Source organism: Dasypus novemcinctus, chromosome 23, assembly GCF_030445035.2.
Source record: "Dasypus novemcinctus isolate mDasNov1 chromosome 23, mDasNov1.1.hap2, whole genome shotgun sequence".
In the NCBI taxonomy this organism is placed as follows: domain Eukaryota; kingdom Metazoa; phylum Chordata; class Mammalia; order Cingulata; family Dasypodidae; genus Dasypus; species Dasypus novemcinctus.
In genome coordinates, this window is record NC_080695.1 from 9,415,382 (window position 1) to 9,441,385 (window position 26,004).

The 26,004-nt window shown below is 41.4% G+C and overlaps 1 pseudogene; it reads left to right on the forward strand.

The window, feature by feature from the left end:
* Window positions 1-2,247: 2,247 nt before the first annotated feature.
* Window positions 2,248-2,746, forward strand: LOC101445417 (cofilin-2 pseudogene; annotated as a pseudogene).
* Window positions 2,747-26,004: the final 23,258 nt, after the last annotated feature.

Consider the following 26,004-nt stretch of genomic DNA (forward strand, 5'->3'; position numbering starts at 1 on the left):
CCACCCTGGCTGGGATGACAGGGGTGCTTGGATACCTTCCCCGAGGTGCCTCCACTGAGACCTCATTGCCACTGGGCGGTGGGGCAAATTCTAACACTCCCCCAGGTCTTCTCGGACACCAGTGGGGAGGAGTGGGGTTCCTCATTAGCGCAGGTGGGATAGAAGTCCAGGCTCCCACATGGCTTCTTCTGACAGAGTCTATTGGGGGAAGGAGGCCTCGTTTCCACCCTGAGGGACTGAAGGTCCAGGTTCTGCCCTAGACCTTCTCTGACACCCCTCCAGCAGGGCACGGGGCACCTCATTACTGCCTGGTGGGGGTGGACGTCGGGCTCCCCGCTGGCCTATGTTGACTGAAGTCGGGGTGGGAGTGCACCTTTCTCAGTGGCTTTTGGCCTGAGTAGAGCCAATACTATCTAGAAGTTTTCTCTCTCATTAGGCTGCCCTTGCCTGGTCCTTGGGCTAGAGGGAGCAGGTTTTTATTGAGATTTTTTTTTATCTTAACCTTTTTACCATTTTCTGCTTGCCTTCTTCTCCAGGAGTAGGTCAGGGATATATGAGACAAAAAGAAAACTTGCCACCTTTCCTCAGGCCCCAAAGTCCCTGGCTGAACTGCTTTCTTCTCTCCACCTTTCAGACTTTCCTCTCCTCGGGTCTTTCTGTCCCTATCACCCATGGACATCTGGCCTGTAACAGGGATTCAGCCACAGACGGGACTAGCACATGCCCTTCCAGTGGCAAGTAGGCTGGCTGCCTTGTCCTCTATTCCGGTCCTCATAGCTGAAGGTCAAGCAGAGGCAAAATACCTGGACAGGTCTCCCTGCCCCGACCCTTAGTTCCTGCTATGGGGCAAACCGTGCCCCTCTCGGAGCCCACATTCAAGTCCTCACCTCTGGTCTGAAAGTGTGGCCTTATTTGGAAAAAAGGTCTTTGGAGAGGCAATTAGTTAAGATGAGGCCATCTGGTTTAGGGTGGACCCTCAGCTGGCAGCTCTGGTGCCTTGTAAGAAGGGGAGAATTGGAGGCTCAGAGAGGGATGAGCAGAGGGGAGACGGCCACCAGAAGCCTGGGGCGGCGCGCGGGGGACCACCGGCCAGCTGCCCCGGAAGGCAGGAGGGATTCTTCCTGCTGGCCCCTCCACTCCAGACTCAGTCTCCAGAAGTGGGAGAGAATAAAACCGTGTTGTTTTAAGCCACCCAGTCTATGGTACTTTGTTATGGCTGTTCCCTCATCTCTAAACGAGAGCCATGAATCCGAGCAGGTAAGCGCTGTAGCAGGTATGGCTGTACTTAGCGCTTGGCGCGTGCCACGTGACCAGTTTATCTGTGGACATTAGTTTCCTTTCTTCCTCTGCAATAGCAAGACAGAGATCTGGTCCCTTTTCTAAGAATAATTTTCTAAGAACGGTAAGTAATAAAAAAGTAAGAATTTGTTGTCTGCTGGACAAAAGAATTGCACGGTTTCTTCAAAAATGCGGCATTCACCCTGGATCACGAGTTATGGACACCACGGGTCTGATGAGTGGGAAAATGAAATCACAAAACTCACTTCCTTCAGAATCCACACAGCTCCATCTCATTGACGGAGAAGCCTGATCTAAATTCACGATCGAGAGGCGAGGGTTTAGGACTGTCAGGGCCATATTTCACATGGAGTTTTAGAACTGTGAGGAGACATCACCTGTGTTGGTCTGAAGGTTCTCATTTCCATTTCAGCGACAGTTCCATGAAATTTATGGACTTGAAATCTGCTTACGAGGGAAAATAAAAGCAGTTCAGTGAATCCTACAACCAAGCCAGAAGTCCTGAAATGCCACTAATGACATATGGCTTCCTCTAGAGTGTGGCCTGGTGGTTGCTCACGCATTTACACACACCAGCTCACTCCTCATTTCCTACGGGTGGTTTTGCATCAACCCTCCACAAAGCACTTTCTGTTTGAAACATCTAGAAGCCACTACCATCTTCAAGAGGGTGAAGAGACATGATGTTTTATAGGCTTAACTGCTTCTTGACCATAAAGAAAACAGTTTATCTCATTACATTAGGATAGTCAAGTTTGTCTATCAGAAGACTGAACCAGGATTTAGAGTTCAGGTGGACTGTGCTCACAGGTGCATCCTTATAATTTCTAAAAGCAGTATTGGGGTGTGCCCTGCACTTGCCACTGTCCTATTGCCCCTCCTCCTTCTCCTTCCCAGTGTCATGGGACCACAGCCTGAGCAGCTGCTGCACCCACAGCCGTGGGTACCATGGCTTCTGGAGTGGCAGGGAATGATGAAGCTCTCAGAGTTTTTAATGGTATGAAAGTAAGGAAATGTTCTACACAAGAGGAAATTTAAAGAAGAAAGAAAACAGTTCTCTTCTGTTTAAGTGATAACAAAAGACAAATAATTGTAGAGGAAGCAAAGCAGATCTTAGCGGGTGGCATTGGTGGGACTGTAGAGAACCCCACACGTCATTTGTGAAGTTGCTACTTCTGAATGATTACCGATATGGTTTGTACGATGCCACACATGAAAAAAATAGTCTAAGAAAGAAGACCTAGTATTTATATTCTGGGCTCCCGAGAGTGCGCCTCTAAAAAGCAAGACGATTTATGCTAGCTCTAAAGATGCCATTAAAAAGAAATTTACAGGTATTAAACACGAGTGGCGAGGAAATGGTTTGGATGATATTAAGGACCACTCAACACTTGGAGAGAAACTAGGAGGCAATGTAGTAGTTTCACTTGAAGGAAAACCTTTATAAAATGACAGTTAGGCACCATCTGGATCTTAAGGAGCTTCTGTTTCTCCAGTTCAGTCAATTGGAATAGTATTCTTTTTTTTCCCCTCTCCTTTCCCACGGGGCCCTTCCAACTCAATGAATGAAAGTTTATTTAAGTGGCCTATCAGTGATGGCCATTAGATTGTTTAATACTGTTACTTTTATGTAAAACCCAGAGAATGCCTCCCAACATACTTTAGCCGAAACAGCTGGTTGTATGCCTCCCTTGCAGCAAGCACTATAACGAATGTAAGTGTCAATGTAAATAGTTTAGAATACTGCAAAGGGTACACTAATTGAATGCTTTGAAAGTATTAACCACTGGCCAGATGGTAAACTTTTTTTCAGTATTATTTACAGTTGTACTTGATTGCAGTTCTGTGAGGCTCCCAGCATTCATCCACCTCACCTGCCTTGGCAAGGCCTATTTTTGTGACATGGCAGCACAGATAAAACACTGTGCATTGAAAGCACTATTTATAATGAGTTTAACACCCCAATACCCCCAAGATGAATGCCAATTAAGTTGCTCTAAATATGTCGTCAACTTTTATCCTAGTACCTCAGTATTCATTCCTTTACTTGCATGTTTTCTTAAAAGAAATAGCTGTTGTTAATGCCTTTCCATTAGTTTCCATTGAGTGAACATTACTGAATAAGTGCAGGAGTTTTATGTTTACCATGTGAGTCTCGCAACACTAAAGGTATTTTGAATATCAGTCATGATGGCAATTTCTGTATAAAAGAACCTTAAATGGAACATTGTTTTTGAGATCAAACTCTCTGTACCCTCACAAAAATGGTCACTTTGCAATAAAAATTGTGGCATATTAAAAAATATATATAAATAAAAACAGTTTTAGCTTTTACCACATTCATTTCACTAGTATGTGTTGTGAGAACACAGAAATTCCTTCCAATGTTCATCATCAGTGACGAGAAAAGAGAAAGTCACCCCCCAGCAGACTAAACAGTTAATGAGCACTGTTTTGTGAACTGCAGGATTGCTCACTTAATAACCATGTAAGTTATTCTTTTTTCACTTTTTAAAAAGTATATGTTTTTATTACAGAAGTTATGCACTTATAAAACAATCATGCACAATGTGCAGAATTCCCTACATCACCCCTCCAACACCTTGCATGGCTGTGGAGCATTTGTTATGGTTTGTGCAAGAACATTATCAAAATATTACTACCAACTATGGTCTATAGCTTACATTCGGTATGTTTTTCCGTAATACTCTTGGCCTACAACAAGGGGTCGTTGTAGGGGTTTACTGGAGGAAGTACACAAAAAGACCGACATTTTCACTTCCTAGTTAGATGTCACCATATGAACAGTTGATAATGTGCCTCTTTAGTGTAATTACATAAAGAGGAGGCCACACGTGTACATACTGTGCAAACAGCTGAAAGTTAGGTCTGCCTGCTCAAACCTCCATATGTTTATAGCTCCTGTATATCCTTTATCACATATTGCTTGTAGAGCAGTCATTTGTGTGTATGTCTCACCTTCCTTGATGGGTCACAAACTCTTTGAAGTCAGAGATTGCCTTACAAATCTATAACCCACTTAGCTTAAAATTCCTAATAGGACCCTATAAAGTATTTCCTGTAGAAATGATTACAAACCTTACCAATAAGAGCTCAATCTTAACACTCAATACTTATGAGTCACTTGGTAAAGACATTGTCAGTTCTTTCATGAGCTCTGATGGTAGAAGGCCTGAGCCCGTGATGAAGTCCATGAAGAGGACATGTAAACAGCCCACGGTTGATATGGTGGTTGCTGGTAGAGGCCACAGACCCCATTTCCTAAATTGTTACCTGTGAGCTTGTCTCCTCTAGGGTGGGAATCAGCTCTGCTTGAGCAAAATCTACATTTTGTCACAAAGCCATCTAGAGATCAGTCTCTCAAATGAGTTCTGGGTTGCTCAGTTGATGTCCACTAAGGAAAACTGAAAACTGCCCAGCCCCGTTCTGTCTTTTCTTTTCAATGGATTTATATGTATATATCTAATTTTTTATCAAAGACCAAGTGAATTTCCACCTTTTCCTTTCTGTTGAATGGTCCTTGGACATTATAAGTTACTTGAACTGTAAATACCCTTAGGAAACTAATGTAATTATGTTGTTTGTATTTTTAGTATAATATAAACCCAATTTTTCAAGAGTTGAATCAGATAGTTGAATTTATATGATAGGGATTTTTAACATAAATACAGACACAGGGAGACTCAGTAGACTTTCTCAAAAAGAGAATGCTGAATGGGTTATGACCTAGTTTGTCAAGCACACTGTCCAGAAAACATACTAACTGGGGAAAATAGCTCTGAGAGTCCAGTGCTCCCAGCTCAGAGGTGCCCCGTGCAGCTGAACTCTTCTTTCTTCCTTCCCATTTCTGTCACTTGCAAGGAACTGAGCTGGAGGTGAAAGTGTGGAAGTTGAAAAGGCAAGCATCCTTTCTGGTGGTGTAAGCCCGGGCTGAGAAGGCCTTCAGCTTGTGAAGGTGCAGCTTCCCACTGGGGGGGCCTAGGCAAGGCCGGGGGAGTCGAATCACAGTTCCCTTCCCGCCACCCCAACAGCAGAGCGAGGGGCCAAGGCTAAGTCCCTTAACATTGTAATAACGCGCCACTGGTAAGGAAGGTGCCAAACTGAACTTGAGACGTGGTTTTCCTTAAAAGTTTGAGGATCTTGTGACATAGTGTTTGATAAGGACTTCTTTTTAACAGAGCACACACGCAACTTGTAATTGGGTTCCTCAACTACCTCAGTGGGGAACCCAGGCTCCTGCAGCAAACCAAAAAAAAACCAAACCTGGGAAAGGAAAGCAGGTGCTCTCCAAGGGCTCGTTTGGTTTTGATCATTCCCAAAGACAGAAAACACCTCCTGTGATAGACTCATTCCCCCCTCAAGGAAGTCCCAGCTGTCAATTCCTTCAGGGGCCCTTAGCTGCAGAGAGCCCCTCCCCACAGTACCCTCCTGAGCAGGCGCTTTGGTGACCGAGAAAGGTGAGGAGCTCTGAGGGAAGCCCCGAGCCCACCCTGAGGGGGGCCCTCACCCTACTCTGAGGGAAGCCCCGAGCCCACCCTGAGGGGGGCCCTCACCCTACCCTGAGGGAACTCCCGACCCCACTCTGAGAAGCCTCACCCCACTCTGAGGGGCCCCTGACCCTGCTCTGAGGGGAGCCCTGACCCTTGGCTGAGGAAGTCCCCACCTCTCTTGTGAAAAAGTCATACTTTGACTTTTTCCTCCACTCTCTCTTGATTCTTCCCATTCTCTTCACAGGTGTTTCTTCACCCAAAATTCCATCTCAGTGTCTACTTCCAGGAAATGTGAGGCATTCACTTCTTATCCCAAATGGTTTTTCACAGCCTCAGAATCTTTCCCAGTGGTCCTTGGGAAAATTATGAGGGCTTTGCTTTTCCCCAGAATATATATATATACAGTCCCATACAATTATGTCTGCAGTTCATGGAGTTTAGGGAACCTCTGGAACCCATTTGTAAAACCCTCACGGACATGAGCCCAGTGTTAAAATCCCCACCTTGAATAAAACTCTCACAAATTACTTTGACTCTGGGTGTTATTAGACTTATGTGGTGGTAGAACTGGATTTGTCTCTTAGGGTAAACTTTTGAAGAGTTGAGATAACGAAAGAGTTTCTTTTAGAGAGCCTGGAAGTGATTATGACTCTCGGATTAAGAAAATGAATTTTTGGCTTGGCTTAAGCTTTCCTGTCCTTCTTGAAAAACCCTTGTAACAGGCTTGTCAAAGGAGCTGGGCTCTGAGTGGCAAGCAGAAATCACCTTCATTCTCTGCTGCTCTGGCCTCTCCAAACCAACTTTTAGGAATTGAATCGTGTCTTTCCAAAATATATGCTAAAGTCCTAACTCCCAGGACCTCAGAATGTGACCCGATTTGGAACGGGGTCACTGCAGATAGAATGAGTTAAGATGAGGTCAAACTGGAGTGGGGGGGCCTGAAGCCACATGATGGTGTCCTTTTAAGAAGAGACACATGGAGGGACTGGCCATGAAAAGATGGAGGCAGAGGCTAGAGTGATGCCTCTACTACCGAGAGATGCCCAGGATGGCCGGCTCCACCAGAAGCTGGAAGACCCAGGAAGAGGGACGCGGTCCTGCTGCCATCTTGATTTCTGGCCTCCAAACTGTGTGAGAATAAATCTTCTCTTCTTTTAAGCTATCCAGTTTGTGCTAATTTGCTACAACAGCCCCAGAAATCTAAGACACCCACATTTTTATATATCAATCTGTTTTATTAGGGAAGTTGTAAGTTTACAGAAAAAAAAAAAAAAACAAACGGCAGAAAATACAGGTTTGCATATGCCTCCCCCCATTATTAGCATCTGGCATGAATGTGGTACCTCTGTTACAAGTGATGAAAGAATATTATTACAATCATACTATTAACTGTAGTCCCCAGTTTACATTAGGGTTTACTGTTCATGATGTATAAGCCTATGTTTTTGTTTCCCTTTTTAATTTTTGTTTTAATAACATATATACAACCCAAAATTTTCAAGTTCTTCCCCCCCTTAATGAAATCTCAAGAAGCTCATACCCAGAAAATATAAGTAAATAATTCCTTTTTCAGAATTGAAAACTTCTAATAACAAAAACTTATAATTTTGTTAAATATGAAAGTTCTCTCCTCCTCTGGCTTGGGCCAGTTTCAGGATTAGCCATCAGCAGTGAAGAGAGAATGGTCCTTTTTTCCTTTTCCTCACCCGCTAGCCATTGCTATTGGCTCCTGGGGCCGGTCCCTGCAGGGAGGGGCGAGGGGAACAGGAAGCTGGCACTGGGCTGGACGTTGAGATTGGGGTTGGAGCACCTGTGTGAGGCCGAGGGGCTGAGCGAGTCTTTGAGGGTCCTCTAGATATTGTCCTGCTGGGCCCTCTGACTACATTTCCCTTGATATGAGCAGTGCCTCCTCCATCTGGCTGCTTGCGCCACCCACCTGTAAGCCACCAGTCTTTGTAGGTTGGGAATCATCTGCAAAACCCTTCACTTCCTGGTCTTCTGGTCACTTTCCCAAAGGACGTGGGGCTGGTCCAGTCATGATGGAAGGTGCTTGTTCCAAGACAGCCTCGTCCGCCCCACCCTACCACCAGAGGGCGCTCCAGGAAGGCTTTCGTTTCCACGCCTCTCAGGAGAGCCCTGGTTTCCGGGGACTGCCACAAGAAAATACCAAAAACTGGGTGGCTTAAAACAACATAATTTATTCACTCACGGTTCAGGAGACTAGAGGTCTGAAAGTAAATTGCCAGCGGGGTTGTTTCTTCTGGAGGCCCTGGGGGAGAATCTGTCCCTTGCCTCTCTCCTCCCTCACGTTCCTTGGCTGGCGCTTACAGCCCTGGCCCCTTCGCCCTCCGGCGCTCTCCCCCTCTGACTGTCATTGTCCTCCTCTCCTCTCTTTATAAGGACACCAGTTACTGGGTTTAGAATCCACCCTGAACAAATATGGCCTCATCTTGACTAATCGCTTCAGCAAAGACCCTATTTCCAAGTAGGGTGCCTTTCTGAGGTTCAGGGTACACCCTTCACTCCACTCCAGAAGTGAGTCAGATACACATCCCTCTGACCCTCACACTCCAGGGACGCAGGTCATGCTCCCCAAGTATCCTCTCAAAGGCACCCCTACATTTTTGCTCTCCAAAGACACCCTCCCTTCTGGTCTCCTCGAACTCCACAAAAACTCTCTACCTTCTCTTTGGTAGCCTGCTGGCAAAGGATGGACTAGTGCTGGCAGAACCGGTAGGCAATATATTTGCCTTTCCTGCATCCATGGCTAGCACCTCAACTTAGGAGGCAGGAGGCTTTCTATTACTCTTGTTGAAAAGTTTCCATTTCAAAGTCCTGTACCAACTTATGATTTATCCTGTAGAACAAAGTGTGTCTGTATTCTTTATTCCCCTCTCTGAACTGTAAGCTATGTGGGAATGGAGACAATGATTCCTCTATATGGAAATTCTAATATCTAGAACTATGAGACCATGAGCATCTATTAAACATTTTGGGGCTTATTAGGAATACTTTGTAATGCTAAAGGAATTTTCCCATCTGAGTCAAGACCCGAGAGAGAATATACATTAAGAAAATAATCCATTCAAAGTGCAGAACTGTTCAGAGCAGCATGGCTAAAGTTTCTTGAAATAAATCCCAAATCCTGAAGATTGTTGCTGGTGATTCTAAAAGGCAGCAGAAGTAGACCTATTTTTGGAAAGCTAGAAACTATGGAACTTCAAACTTTCAGAGGAAGCCCATAAATTACTTAAAGCAGATATTTTAGGGAAAGAGGTAGAAACTTTCAAGCCCTAACTTTTGTGTATATTTACTTTTTAAAAAACTTTTCATTTTGTTGTATTTTATCAATACAACCTGAAGCCTGATGATCCTAGAAGGTAATTTGAAGATAAAGTTCCAACTTCTGCAGAACATACAACTACTAAATAATGCAGCAAAAAACCAGTCATTTGGACTGGATAGAGAGAAAGTTGGGGCCTAAAGCAATAAAAAGTTTCCTTTTCATATATTTAGGAAAGAATATAGTGATCTTAAATTTCTGTACACTTAGAAAGAAATTGTTAACAAACAGAGGTCCTCCTGAACTCGATTTAATGGACTGGCAAAAAATTATTTGGGTTTTGGATTTCTATTTCTGTTTTTTTCTCAAGCTAAGTTTTTTCCAGTGTGATTCTTGCTTTTCATTTGGTTGATAATAATTGAGTGTTCAAAATATGATTTGTGTATTAACATATGTTATGGCTTTGTGTGGCAGGAAATGAGGTTTCTGTTCACAGGAATCCAGCTTGTGTTTTAGCCAACAAGATACTGGGAGGCACAGGATGAACCCACCACTTCCCTTAGTAGATCTCAAGAGGATGGTCCAACACGGAGGTTCTCCACCGAGGCAGCCTGTGCCCCCAAGGCAATTAGAAAATTGGTGGGTGTGTCCTTGACTCCCTTGGCTGGTGAAAGCATCACTCCAGCCTCTGCATCTGTCGTCTCGTGGCTTCTCCCTGTGTTCTCTGCCTCTTCTCTTGTTATGAGCACACCATCATGTTGGAGTTGGGGCCACCTTAATTAATTATATCTGCAAAGACCCTATTTCCAAATAAGGCTCCAAGAACCATGTGAATCTGGAGAGATACTCTTCAACTCAGGAGAGACTCTAACTCAGAATTGCACATAAACACAAAGTAGGTTTTATGTTTTCAATGTTTTCTGAATCTACATTGAATTTCTAGGAATGCAAATGCAGTGGGAAGATGGTGTGTTTTTTATTTTTTTGAGTTTACCAAAAGTTTTTTATCATTTCAAAAAAACCATATCATAACTGGCAATGTCAATAATAGTATCTGACGGAAGGTTCAATGCGGATCAGCAGAATATCCATGTCTACATAAAATACCATGACTTTAAAATGCTGTTTGACCTAAAGTAAGGGGGAAATGGAAAGGAGAAATGAGTTTATATGGCTACGAGTTTCTAAAAAAGAGTCTGGAGGCTGGCAGAAGGTTTGCCCTCATGCACAACTGAGCAGAGTCAGAGAGACAGATAAAGCAGATACAACCCCCAGATATTGGTTCCTTTGAGGGCTAAAGAGACCCATGGGAGTTATGGTCATGGCCGATGGGGTTAACTACCAGGTCAGATGGCCCCTCTTTGGAAATGGTGTTTATGTGTGATGAATCTGGACTCAGATGGGATCTCCCTTCATAAGACTTTCATGCTAATGTGCTGGAGGTGCAGTTAATGTTGGGGTTTAAGATATATTTAGGGGATTTGAATCTCTGGACTGACAATGTGATAGCCAGATCCTGAGCCTCAACAGACTCCAGCACCTACAATCTGATTTATTGGACTTACCACACTCAGCTAAGATGGAGTTGAAGAAGGACAACCACCACACCATGGAGCCTAGAGTGATTACAACTGAAAATGGGAGGATTGCATCCAGCATCCAGGTGGAATCTGACCCTCCTCTTGACATAGAGGTGCAATGGACACAACCAATCCAGTGTCCACATAGAAGAGGTGGCATTGGAATGGGAAAAGTGGACATAATGGACAAAGGGTATGGGGAAAGGCAGGAAGAGATGAGAGGTGGAGGCGTCTTCGGGACATGGAGCGGCCCTGGATGGTGCTTCAGAGGTAATCACTGGACATTGTAAATCCTCACAGGGCCCACTTGATGGAATAGAGGAGAGTATGGGCCATGATGTGAACCAATGTATATGAGGTGCAGAGGTGCCCAAAGATGTACTTACCAAATCCAATGGATGTGTCATGATGATGGGAACGAGTGTTGTTGGGGGGGGGGAGAGGGGGGGGTGGGGGGGGTGGGGTTGAATGGGACCTCACATATATATTTTTAATGTAATATTATTACAAAGTCAATAAAAAATAAAAAAATTAATAAAAAAAACAAAACAAAAACAAAAACAAGAAAAAATAATAGTATCTGAACTGTCAACACCATCCTTCTGTATTAAATTCCGTTTAGCTGTCACAACCCTGTGATTCTAAGTTTAGGTGCAAACATTTGACTACTTCTTTCATCTTTAAGAATAGGCCATCTGATCATTTACATATTGAAATATGCATTATTTTGTCTTAACTCCTTTACTTTTACTCCTCTCTTTATTATGGTTAAGGAGTTAATTTATATTTTTAATTATGTTATCAAAAGAAATAAGAAGATTGAAGGAAGATGGTGTCAGATTAGGCAGGCAAAACTCAACTGTCACAAAAACATCTGAGAAAGAGCTAAAAGTTGCCTGAGGGACCTGCTTTGGACATCAGCAGACCAGGACAGTGCTTCACAACTCCCAGAAGGGTAAGGAACAGAGAGATGAAGAAGTCGAAACAACAAACGTGAGTTACCAAACCCCTGCAAGGGCTGGGAAGGGCTCCCCTCCCCCCACCCCCAAAATATTAAGCTGGGGTAAGACCCCTGGCTCACTGCAGCTGGCTGAGAGAAACAGACGTCTTCCTCCCTGCCACCTGTTACAAGGCAAAGGGGTGGGAGTGGGGGCTTTTCTTCAGTGAATTTGGCCAGCGGAGTCCACTTTGAATCTCAGCTCTGGCCTGAACAAAACAAAGGAAAACTGAGAAACAGACACACCATTGTGGGTGGGTGCACCAAGATCACCATCTGCTGGCCAGTCAGGAAATAGCACGGACAAAAAATGTACCAACATATTCAGATGCAAAGACATCAGCAAAAAATTACAAGCCATACTAGGAAATAAGAAGAGATGGGCCATCCAAAGAAACAAGCCAAATATCCTGAAGAGATACAGGACTTAAGGCAATTAATCAGAGATAGTCACACAACTCTCCTAAATCAACAGAAAGAATTAAAAGAAAATATGACTAAAATAAAGGGTATTAAGAAGACACTGGGTGAGCACAAAGAACAGTCTGAAAGTCTGCAAAGAAAAGTAACAAACCTTATGTGAATGAAAGACACAATGGATGGGATTAAAAATACTGTATATTAGAGCAGATGCTCTTAACAAAAGGGTCGTGAGTTTGAACTGAAATTCAGAAAAACGTTATTTTTGTGGGGAATGTTGGTGTGGGTGTGATGTATTTATTAAATAACACACAGTATAGTGTGGACCTAGTAAGGGGTCCATGGTTTTCACCTGACTGGCAGAGGGGTCCATGGAACAAACATGGTTAAGAACCCCTGCATTAAAGTCATGTAAGAGCTAATTTGAATTGCTCAAAGACAGACCTAGTGATTTAGGAGACAGAACATCTGAACTGGAAAAGAGAGGACAGAAAGGAAGAGAAAGAAGAAATTGAATAACAATATGAAATGCAAAAACCTACACATTAAACTAACTATGAAATTTATTTGGAAAGGAAAGAGACCCCGAATAGCCAAAGACATACTGAAAAAGAAAAACGAAATTGGAGGAATCACACTACCTGACTTCAAAACATACTATAAAGCCACGGTGGTGAAAACAGCATGGTATTGGCATAAGGAGAGACACATAGACCAATGGAATCGAATTGAAAGCTCTGATATAGAACCTCACATATACAACCACATAATATTCGATAAAGCCACCAAACCCTCTCAACTGGGAGAGAGTGGCCTATTCAACAAATGGTATCTGGAGAACTGGATAGCCATATGTAGAAGAATGAAAGAGGATTACCATCTCATACCCTATACAAAGATCAACTCAAGATGGATCAAAGACCTAAATATAAGAGCCAAGACCATAAAAACCTTAGAAAGCAGTGTAGGGAAACATCTACAGGACCTTGTAATAGGAAATGGATTTATGAATATCTCACCAAAAGCACGAGCAGCAAAAGAACTAATAGATAAATGGGACTTCCTCAAAATTAAAGCCTTCTGCACCTCAAAGGAGTTTGTCAAGAAAGTAAAAAGGGAGCCCACACAGTGGGAGAAAATATTTGGCAACCATATATCTGATAAGAAACTTATAACTTGCATATATAAAGAACTCCTATATCTTGAAAATAAAAAGATAAACAACCCATTTAAAAAATGGGAAAAAGACTTAAACAGACACTTCTCCGAAGAAGAAATACAAATGGCAAGAAAGCACATGAAAAAATGTTCCAAATCTCTAGCTATCAGGGAAATGCAAATCAAAACTACAATGAGATACCATCTTACACCCATAAGATTGGCGGCTATGAAAAAAACAGAAGAATACAAGTGCTGGAGAGGATGTGAAGGAAGGGGAACACTCATCCACTGCTGGTGGGAATGCAGAAGGATCCAACCATTCTGGAGGACAGTATGGCGGTTTCTCAAAAAACTAGCCATAGATTTGCCATATGACCCAGCAATACCACTGCTGGGTATATACCCAGCAGAACTGAAAACAAGGACACAAACCGATATATGTACACCAATGTTCATAGCAGCATTGTTCACTATTGCCAAAAGTTGGAATCAACCCAAATGCCCATCAACAGATGAGTGGATCAATAAAATGTGGTATATACACACAATGGAATACTACTCGGCTGTAAGAACAAACACACTACAAACACATGTGATAACATGGATGAATCTTGAGAACCTTATGTTGAGTGAAGCAACCCAGACATTGAAGGACAAATACTACATGACCTCAATGATATGAAATAAACAAGCTGCCCTAGATAGCAAGAGACTGAACGATAGGCTTATAGGAAATCGGAGGGTGGAGGAAGGATATGAGCCGATGTCTGCAGGGGTCGAATTTAAGACGAGATGGTGGTAAGTATGAACACAAAGAAGAGATAAAAGGGGGGCAAGGGGTTGCCTTTGCTTGGGGCTTTGTGGGTTTGAGGGTGGCTGGGGAGGGACGGATGGGTAACGTTGCCCAAAAGTGGGGGGAGGGAGGGGTAGCATACGAACCAGGAGAGGGTCAGGTGTTGGTGGAGAGTAAAATGCCGAGAAAATCATATCAAAATATAATAAAGAGGGTTACCTGTTTAGAATGCTCGGAGGGGAGGGTCTGATGCAGGACGGGCTCCTGGGGAATGTCTAAATGCTCATTCTGCCAGAGTGGGTGACACCATGGGGTAGAAACCCAAGTAGTGAGAGTGGGGGTGGACCCACATCCTGGGGAGGACTAATGCCATCAAATAGAGGGAACTGTATCCCTCGAGAGAAAGGGTGGCTCCCAGGGCATTGGGGCAGTTGAGTAAGTTAGGACCTGAACACTATTCCATCTATCTCTGGAAGTGGCTCCTCAGGAAACGGAGGTTGGCTATCACTGAGGACACCAAGGTGGAAGGGAAAATGGACGTTAAATGTGTGGAACCAAAGTAAATGGGGGGTAAGAGAGGAGTTTCTTGAGAGTACACAAGGATGGATATAAAACATGTAATATTACACTATAACATATAGGAGATGACAGACTGATAATGTAAACCATAATGTAAAACATAGGATAACTAAAAATGTAAAGAACTGTGTATCCTAAAGTATGCACCACAATGTAAGCACAGATGTCACCTTGTTAGAAAGCTAATGTCTCAGACTCTGTACATCACTTTAAGTAAATATGATATGAATAGGGCGTAAGAGTATCACTGTGGAAGGGAAAAGGTTTTCTGGTGGATGTGTGGGAGTGCTGTATATTATATATATACATTGCTGTGGTCTAGGACTCCTGTGAAGAAAAGCTGAATAATTAGGGGGGGGGAAAAAAAAAAAAAAAGAAAAAGAGAGGATGTGGAATTTTTTTTTTTTAATTTTTTTATTTTTTATTGACTTTGTAATAATATTACATTAAAAATATATATGTGAGGTCCCATTCAACCCCACCCCCCCACCCCCCCTCTCCCCCCCCCCCCCCAACAACACTCGTTCCCATCATCATGACACATCCATTGGATTTGGTAAGTACATCTTTGGGCACCTCTGCACCTCATATACATTGGTTCACATCATGGCCCATACTCTCCTCTATTCCATCATGTAGGCCCTGTGAGGATTTACAATGTCCGGTGATTACCTCTGAAGCACCATCCAGGGCAGCTCCATGTCCCGAAGACGCCTCCATCTCTCATCTCTTCCTGCCTTTCCCCATACCCTTTGTCCATTATGTCCACTTTTCCCAATCCAATGCCACCTCTTCTATGTGGACACTGGATTGGTTGTGTCCATTGCACCTTTATGTCAAGAGGAGGCTCAGATTCCACCTGGATGCTGGATGCAATCCTCCCATTTTCAGTTGTAATCACTCTAGGCTCCATGGTGTGGTGGTTGTCCTTCTTCACCTCCATCTTAGCTGAGTGTGGTAAGTCCAATAAATCAGATTGTAGGTGCTGGAGTCTGTTGAGGCTCAGGATCTGGCTATCACATTGTCAGTCCAGAGATTCAAATCCCCTAAATATATCTTAAACCCCAACATTAACTGCACCTCCAGCACATTAGCATGAAAGTCTTATGAAGGGAGATCCCATCTGAGTCCAGATTCATCACACATAAACACCATTTCCAAAGAGGGGCCATCTGACCTGGTAGTTAACCCCATCGGCCATGACCATAACTCCCATGGGTCTCTTTAGCCCTCAAAGGAACCAATATCTGGGGGTTGTATCTGCTTTATCTGTCTCTCTGACTCTGCTCAGTTGTGCATGAGGGCAAACCTTCTGCCAGCCTCCAGACTCTTTTTTAGAAACTCGTAGCCATATAAACTCATTTCTCCTTTCCATTTCCCCCTTACTTTAGGTCAAACAGCATTTTAAAGTCATGGTATTTTATGTAGACATGGATATTCTGCTGATCCGCATTGAACCTTCCGTATAAGGTCATTTTCCAGTTGCATCATCAGTTGGTAGTTGATAGTGGTCCCTCGTTGCCAGGGAGGCTCATCCCCGGGTGTCATGTCCCACGCTGGGGGGAAGGCATTGCATTTACATGCTGAGTTTGGCTTCGAGACTGGCCACATTTGAGTAACATGAAGGCTGACAGAAGGAAATTCCCAGGCACAAAGTTGCTCTAGGCCTTGTTATTATTTTGGGTTTATCAGCTCACAAGCATAGTCATTAGTATCAGGGGCTCACTGTTGAACCCTCACTCCCTCCCGGTCCCCACCACTGTACCTGGGAGACTGTCGCTGCTCCCCTAGGGACCACGACAGAGCACCACTGGCCAGGAACCCAGTACCCCCCCTACTGTGGTTTTTAATTGTTGCCACTATGAGTATATCCAAACATTACCATGCACCCTGGACATATGTTCTGTACAGCTCCCTGTCAGTCATATATCACCTGTCATTGGTATCCCATACCAGTATCCCTCCATTGCCATTGTTGAAACACTCTGTGATCCAGAACTCCCCGAAATTTGAAGCCCAATATAATGTAGGATGTGGAATTTTTTCAAGTCAACATTCTTTATCTAAGTTCTTTATCTAACTTTATCCAAGTTCTTTATCTATCCTTTAAGCTCATCGCTATATGCCATTCCCTAGTAAGGGACCATGAAATTATATTGGGCTTCAAATTTCGGGGAGTTCTGGATCACAGAGTGTTTCAACAATGACAATGGAGGGATACTGGTATGGGGTACCAATGACAGGTGATATATGGCTGACAGGGAGCTGTACAGAACATATGTCCAGGGTGCATGGTAATGTTTGGATATACTCATAGTGGCAACAATTAAAAACCACAGTAGGGGGGGGTACTGGGTTCCTGGCCAGTGGTGCTCTGTCGTGGTCCCTAGGGGAGCAGCGACAGTCTCCCAGGTACAGTGGCGGGGACCGGGAGGGAGTGAGGGTTCAACAGTGAGCCCATGACGCTAATGACTATGCTTGTGAGCTGATAAACCCAAAATAAGAACAAGGCCTAGAACAACTTTGTGCCTGGGAATTTCCTCCTGTCAGCCTTCATGTTACTCAAATGTGGCCAGTCTCGAAGCCAAACTCAGCATGTAAATGCAATGCCTTCCCCCCAGCGTGGGACATGACACCCGGGGATGAGCCTCCCTGGCAACGAGGGACCACTATCAACTACCAACTGATGATGCAACTGGAAAATGACCTTATACGGAAGGTTCAATGCGGATCAGCAGAATATCCATGTCTACATAAAATACCATGACTTTAAAATGCTGTTTGACCTAAAGTAAGGGGGAAATGGAAAGGAGAAATGAGTTTATATGGCTACGAGTTTCTAAAAAAGAGTCTGGAGGCTGGCAGAAGGTTTGCCCTCATGCACAACTGAGCAGAGTCAGAGAGACAGATAAAGCAGATACAACCCCCAGATATTGGTTCCTTTGAGGGCTAAAGAGACCCACGGGAGTTATGGTCATGGCCGATGGGGTTAACTACGGGCAGATGGCCCCTCTTTGGAAATGGTGTTTATGTGTGATGAATCTGGACTCAGATGGGATCTCCCTTCATAAGACTTTCATGCCAATGTGCTGGAGGTGCAGTTAATGTTGGGGTTTAAGATATATTTAGGGGATTTGAATCTCTGGACTGACAATGTGATAGCCAGATCCTGAGCCTCAACAGACTCCAGCACCTACAATCTGATTTATTGGACTTACCACACTCAGCTAAGATGGAGTTGAAGAAGGACAACCACCACACCATGGAGCCTAGAGTGATTACAACTGAAAATGGGAGGATTGCATCCAGCATCCAGGTGGAATCTGAGCCTCCTCTTGACATAGAGGTGCAATGGACACAACCAATCCAATGTCCACATAGAAGAGGTGGCATTGGAATGGGAAAAGTGAACATAGTGGATGAAGGGTATGGGGAAAGGCAGGAAGAGATGAGAGGTGGAGGCGTCTTTGGGACATGGAGCTGCCCTGGATGGTACTTCAGAGGGAATCACCGGACATTGTAAATCCTCACAGGGCCCACTGGATGGAATGGAGGAGAGTATGGGCTATGATGTGAACCAATGTATATGAGGTGCAGAGGTGCCCAAAGATGTACTTACCAAATCCAATGGATGTGTCATGATGATGGGAACGAGTGTTGTTGGGGGGGGGGGAGAGGGGGGGTGGGGGGGTGGGGTTGAATGGGACCTCACATATATATTTTTAATGTAATATTATTACAAAGTCAATAAAAAATAAAAAAATTAAAAAAAACAAAACAAAAACCTACACATTATCAGTGACCCAGAAGGAGAAGAAAATGGAAAAGGGGCAGTAGGAATATTTGAGGAAATAATGATTGGAAACTTCCCAATCCTTATGAAAGATATAAATATCAATATCTAAGAAGGACAATGCACCCCAAACAGAATATATTCACATAAAACTACCTCAAGACACCTATGATTCAGAATGACATATATTAGAGATAAAAAGAAGATTCTGAAAGCAATAAGAGAAAAGCAAAGCATCACTGTGATGGTTAGGCTAATGTGTCAACTCAGCCAGGCAATTGTGCCCAGTTGTTTGGTCAAGCAAGCACTGGGCTAATTGTAATACAAGGACATTTATGGACTTAATCACCAGTGAATTATTACATAGGTAGCTGATTACATCAATCAAGGAGATTGTCATCAGCAGTGTGACACTTTATCCAATCAATTGAATGCCTTAAAAAGGAAGTGATTTCAACATTCAGAGAGAATTTCCCAGCTCATCTTTGGACAGCCAGCATCTCCCAGAAACTCATCAAGGATCTTCATTGTACTTTCATCAGAGCCCTGATTTGCAGACTGCCTGCCGAACCTTGACTTGTGCATCCCCACAGTCACGGGAGAGACTTATAAAATTGCATACTCTTGACAGATATCTCCTATTGATTCTGTTTCCCTAGAGAACCCTGACTAATACAATCACATATAAGAGAAACTCAATATCATTAAGTGCCAACCTTTCATCAGAAACTATGTAGGAGAGAAAAAAGTACTATATTAGTAATTAAGGTACTAAAAAAGAAAAACTGCCAGATACAGAGTTCTGTATCTAAGAGTTCAAAGTCTTCACAGACAAACAAAAACTGATAGAATATGTTACCAAAAGACCAGAATTACAAGAGATACTAAAAGGAGTATTGCAACCTGAAAGGAAGAAACAAGGGTGAGAGACATGGAGAAGAGTGAAGAAATGAAAATTATTAAAAAGGGTAACTTAAAGGTTAAAAAGATATACAATAGTACGATATGACAACAAAAAGTCAAAGGTCAAAATGGATGAAGTAGGTAATGCCTTTACAATAATAACATTGACTGTTAATGGCTTGAACTCCCCAATCAAAAGGCATAGACTGATAGACTGAATAAAAGAGTCATCCATACGTTTTCTACAAGAGACTCACCTCAGACATAAGGACATAACCAGTTAAAAATGAGAGTCTGGAAAGAGATATTCCATGCAAATAGCAACCAAAAAAGAGTTTAAGTGGCAATATTAATATCAGACAAAATAGATTTTAAATGAAAAACTGTTATAAGGGACAAGAAGATTGTTATATATTAATAAAAGGGGCAGTTCAGCAAGAAGAAATAAATATAACAAATATTTATGCACTTATCCTCAGTGATCCAGGATACATGAGACACACATTGGCAAAGCTGAAGGAGAAATAGATGCCCCTACAATAATAGTTAGAGACTTCAATATATCACTCTCAGTATTGGATAGGAAAATTGGACAGAGGATAAAGAAAGAAACAGAGAGCTTGAATAATATGATAAAAGAACTAGACCTAAAAGACACCCATAGAGCATTGCACCCCAAACAACAGGTTATGTATTCTTTTCAAGTGCTCATGGATCCTTCTCCAAGATAGATCATATGTTGGATCACAAAACAAGTCTCAATAAATTTAAAAAGATGAAATTATACAAAAGACTTTCTTTGATCATAACTGAATGAAGTTGGAAATCAATAATGGACAGAAAAAGGAAAATTCATAAATATATGGAGATTAAACAGCACATCTTAAATCAGTGGGTCAAAGAAGAAATTGTGAGAGATCTAAGCAAATACCTTGAGATGAATGGAAATGAGAACACAATATATAAAAACCTATGGAATGGGAAGCAGATGTGGCTCAATCGATTGGACTCCCATCTACCATATGGGAGGCCCTGGGTTCACATCTCAGGGCCTCCTAGTGAAGGCAGGCTGCACCTGTGGCGAGCTGACGGCCCATACCTGTGGCGAGCTGATGCAGCAAGATGACGCAACAAAAGGAGGCAAGCAAGCAGAGAAGAATGCGCAGTGAATGAACACAGAGAGCAGACAGCAAGCAAGTGGTGGAGGGGGAGATAAATTTTAAAAATTAATCATTAAAAAAAACAACAACCTATGGGACACTGCAAAGGCAATGCTGAGAGGGAAATTTATAGCCCTCAATGCTTACATTTTAAAAAGAGACAAGAGCTAAAATTGAAGACCTAACTACACACCTGGAGGAGCTAGAAAAAGAACAGCAAACTAATCCCAAACCAAGTCAAAGGAAAGAAATAGTAAAAATCAGAGCAGAAATAAATGAAATTGAGAACAAAAAAACAATAGAGCAAATCAACAAAACCAAAAGCTGGTTCTTTGTGAAAATCAACAAACGCTTAGTGAGAATGACAAAGAAAAAAAGAGAGAACATGCAAATAAATAAAATCAAAATGAGATGGGAGCTTTACCACTGACTCTGCAGAAATACGAGAGAACATACAAGGATACTATGAACAATGGTATGCCAAAAAACTAGACAATATAGATGAGATGGACAAATTCCCAAAAACACACAAACCATCTACCCTGACCCTAGAAGAAATAGAAGACCTCAACTAACCAATCACAAGTGAAGAGATTGAAACAGTCACCAAAAACCTCCCAAAGATGAAAAGCTCAGGACCAGATGGTTTCACAAGTAATTTCTGTCAATCATTCAAAGATGACCTAATACCAATCTTGCTCAAGCTCTTCCAAAAAATTGAACAGGAAGGAACACTAGCAAACTCATTCCATGAAGCCAACATCACCCTAATACCCAAAACAGATACAGATACCACAAAAGAAGAAAATTACAGACCAATATCTCCAATGAATATAGATGCAAAAATCCTCAACAAAATACTTGCAAACAGAATCCAAAAGCACATTAAAAGAATTATATACCATGATCAAGGAAGATTTATCCCAGGTATGCAAAGATGGTTCAACACAAGAATATCAATTAGGGTAATAAACCACATTGATAAATTGAAAAATATACCATGTGATCCTCTCTATTGATGCAGGAAAGGCAGCTGACAAAATACAGCATCCTTTCTTGATAAAAACACTCCAAAAGATAGGAATAGAAGGAAGTCTTCTCAATACGGCAAAGTTGAGGAAAACCTGCAGCTAGTATTGTACTCAACAGTGAAAGAATGAAAGCTTTCCTGCTGACATCAGGAACAAAGACAAAAATGCCCACTGTAACCATTATTATTCATATTGTGCTAGAAGTTCTAGTTAGAGGAATTAGGCTAGATAAAGAAATAAAAGTCATCCAAATAAGAAAGGAAGAAGTGAAACTTGCATTATTTAATGATGACATGATCCCATACTTAGAAAATCCTGAAAAATTCACAAGAAAGCTACTAGAATTAACAGACAAATTCAGCAAAGTGGCAGGTCACAAAATTAATATGAAAAAAAATAGCATTTCTGTACAATACTGATGTGCAATCTGAGGAGGAAATCAGAAACAAAATCTTTTTATAATACTGACTAAAACAATCAAATATTTAGGAATACACTTAACCAAGGACATAAAGGACCTGCATTCAGAAAACTACCAAATATTGCTAAAAGAAACTGAAGAAGACTTAAATATTAATAAAGGGAAGGACATTTCATGTTCATGGATTGGAAGACTAAATATCATTAAGATGTCACTTCTACCTAGACTGCTTTATGGATTCAACACAATCCCAATATAACTGCCAACAGTCTTTTTTGCAGAATTTGAGAGCCAATAATCAAATTTATTTGGAAGAATGAGCCAAAAAGTTCTTAAAAAAGAAGAATGAAGTTGGAGATCCTCATTTCCTGACTTAAGGCATGTTACTTAGCTACAGTGGTAAAAGCAGTATGATACTGGCAGGACAGATTGATCAATGAAACTGAATTGAGAACTCAGAAATACACCCTCATCTACAGTCAAGGGATTTTTGACAAGGCTGTTAAGCCCACCCAGCTGGGACAGAATAGTCTATTCAACAAATGGTGCTGGTAGAACCGGCTATCCATATCCACAAGAAAGAAAGATGACCCCTATCTCACACCTTATATAAAAATTAACTCAAAATGGATCAAGGACCTAAATATAAAACCAACAAACATAAAACTCCTAGAAGAAAACGTAGGTAAACATCTTTAAGATCTTGTGGTAGGCAGTAGTTTCTTAAACCTTACACTCAAAGCATGAGCAACAAAAGGAAAAATAGATAAATGGGACCTCCTCAAAATTAAACATTTTTGCACCTCAAAGGACTTTGTCAAAAGGGTGAAAAGGCAGCCATGTCAATGGGAGAAAATATTTGGCAATCACGTCTGAGAAGGGCTTAATATCCATGATATATAAGGAGATCATACAACTCAAACAATAAAAAGACAAACTATCCAATAAAAAAATGGACAAGAGATTTAAAAAGACAATTGTCCAAAGAAGATATACAAATGATGAAGAAACACTTGAAAAACTGTTCAACATCACTAGTGATTAGGGAAATGCAAATTAAAACTAAATGGAGATATCATTTCACACCTTTTAGACCGGCCACTACTAATAAGTCAGAATATTGTAAATTTGGAGAGGATGTAGAGAGATAGGATTGCTTTTTCATGTTAGTGGGAATGTAGACTGTTACACCACTGTGAAAGACTGGCAATTCCTAAGGAAGTTGAATATAGACTTGCCATGTTGCCTGGCAATACCATTGCTAGGTATATACCCAGAAGAACTGAGAGCAGTGATGTGAATAGACACCTGCACACCAATGTTCATAGCAGTGTTATTCATGAGAGCCAAAAGCTGAAAACAACTCAGATGTCCATTAACTGATGAATGGTTAAACAAATTGTGGTGTATACACATGAGGCAATATTACACAGCAGAAAGAAATGAAGCTGTGAAACATGTAACAACATGGAAGAACCTGGAACATTATGTTGAATGAAGCAAGCCAGACACAAAAGGACAGATACTGTATCACTGCACTATTATGAACTAAATATGTTGTATGAAATATAAATATATCGTGTGAAATATGAATATGGGTAACATTGCATATATAAGACCCTTTTTCTTTGAAGCTGAGCAAATGTAGGTTAATACTACAAAATGTTATATCAGACAAAAAGAAATTATATTAAGTGAAGAAGACCAGACATAGAATACTACATTTTGTATGATTCCATTTATATAAAATGTAAATATAAATCAATTTATGAAGGCGAAATTAGATTAGTGGTTATGTAGGGCTGGGGAAGGAATGCTAAGGGTGTGGAGTCTTTCTTTTTGGAGTAATGAAATTGTTCTAAAGTTTTTGAGATGATGAATCTACATCATTGTGATTATACACTTTGGATAGATCATATGGCATGGGAATATGGTTCAATAAAACTGCTTAATAACAAAAAAATAATAGTGGAAGAATAGTCAGAAAAAGAAGCTATGTACAGCAGGGGAAACAGAGATTGAGAGGTGAGGAATTTTGTTTGCTTGTTTGTCTGTTTTTTGTTTATTATTATTATTATTGAAATAATGAAAATGCTCTAATAATGATTGAAAGTGATGGGTGCACAGCTATGTGATTATATCAAACACCATTGATTGTACACTTTGGATGAATTGTATGTTTTATTAATATGTATCAATAAAACTATTTTGTTTAAAAAAAAGAAATAAGGTCAATCTTAATTTTGGTTAAAATATGAATATATTCTGTGTAACTCATTTTCGGATAGCTAAAAGGGGTGTGTATTAGCCAGAGTTCTCCAGAGAAAATAGAACCAGCAGGAGATATAGATATATAGAGAGATGTAGAGTGATACATATATAATAAAAAATATTAGATTTATTATAGGAATTGACTCATGCAACTGTGGGGAAGGGCAAGTCCAAATTTTGTAGGACAGGTCACAAGCTGGAACTCAGTGAAGGTCTTTGGTGAGTTTCCCAGGGGCAGCTGCTGCCTGAAGTGGAGATGGCAGCTCTCTCTCCTGAATGCTGAAGTCATCAGCTCTCCCTTCAAGGCCTCCAGCTGGTGGGATGGGCCTTGGCTGATTGCTGAAGGCAGTCTCTGCAGTTGATTGTAGAGATCATCAGCCATAGATGCCATCAGCTCACTGATGATTTAAATCCATGAGATAATGTCACCGTGACAATTGGGCCTGTGCTTCCTTTACAAACAAGTGAATTCCATAACCTGGCCAGGATGGCACGCAACCATCCCGGTATGCTACAAAATGTTTGTTATAAAAGCGGTCTAGTAAGGGAGCAAACTACTTCCCTGGCTGAACCATTGTGCAACATGCTAGAAATCAAAAATAACAAAAACATTTGTACAATGCCTTCTCTCTATATGCTCTGTTTATTACAACAAGATTGTTAATTGTGCTGTTTCGTGTGTCCAAATCTTTTAAATTTCTACTGATTTTTTGTCTACTTGAGAGACATAAGGTAAAGTCTCCTACTTTTCTGATGTGTTTGTCCATTACTGGTTGTAGATTTTAAGATTTGCTTTGTATAATAACTATGAAGTCATTTTATTAGGTGCACACAAATTTAGAATTGGCATATTCTTCTCATGTAAAGAACATTTTTTCATTGTATAAGTGATACATATTCCATATACACCAAACATACAAACCCTCTTACCCCAACTTTCCTATCCCCTGGTAACCTCTAACTACTTTCTGTCTCTGCTCTTTCTAGGCATTTCTTGTAAGTGACATCATACAATATTTGTCCTTTTTTATCTGGTTTATTTCACTGAGCATAAGGTTTCCACATTCTGCCATGTTGCAGCATGCCTCATAATTTCATTCTTTCATATGGCCAAATAATATTCCATTGTGTGTACTTACCACTAAGTAATCCATTCATTGGCTGATGGAATCTTGGGTTGTTTTCACCTTTTGACTGTTGTGAACAATACTGCAATAAACAGCTCTTACCTTAAAGTCTATTTTGTCTGATATGAATACAGCAACAGCAACTTTCTTTGGTTAATATTAACTTGTCAAAAATTTTTTATACTTTTACTTTCAAACATCGTCATTATGCTGAGGTGTGGGTCTCATAACAGCATACAGTAGGGTTTTGTTTTTGTGTTCTTTCTGGCAATCTGCCTTTTAACTGGAGAGGTCTGTCCATGTGTATTTATAGTGAATACAGATATATTTGGATTTATTTATAGCATCACTCACTCAATATTGCTTATCTACTGTGATCCAGCCTGTGTTTAGGCCTTGGAGAAATATGATAAACAGACAATGCCTTTCCTCATGAGGTTAAAGTGATAGTGGGAGAAGACTAATAATAAACAAATGTTTTCTGTGTCCAGTATATGCCATGGAGAGAGTTAAAGCAGAATAAGGGAGTTAGGAAGTGCTGGGATGGTGTGGAGAGAGAATGATGCTATTTCATATTGGAGAATCAGGGAGGTCTCCCTAGTAATGTGATTTTTAAGCCAAACCATGCTTATAATGAGGAATAAACCATGTAGATTTCAATGGGAAGAGTCTTCC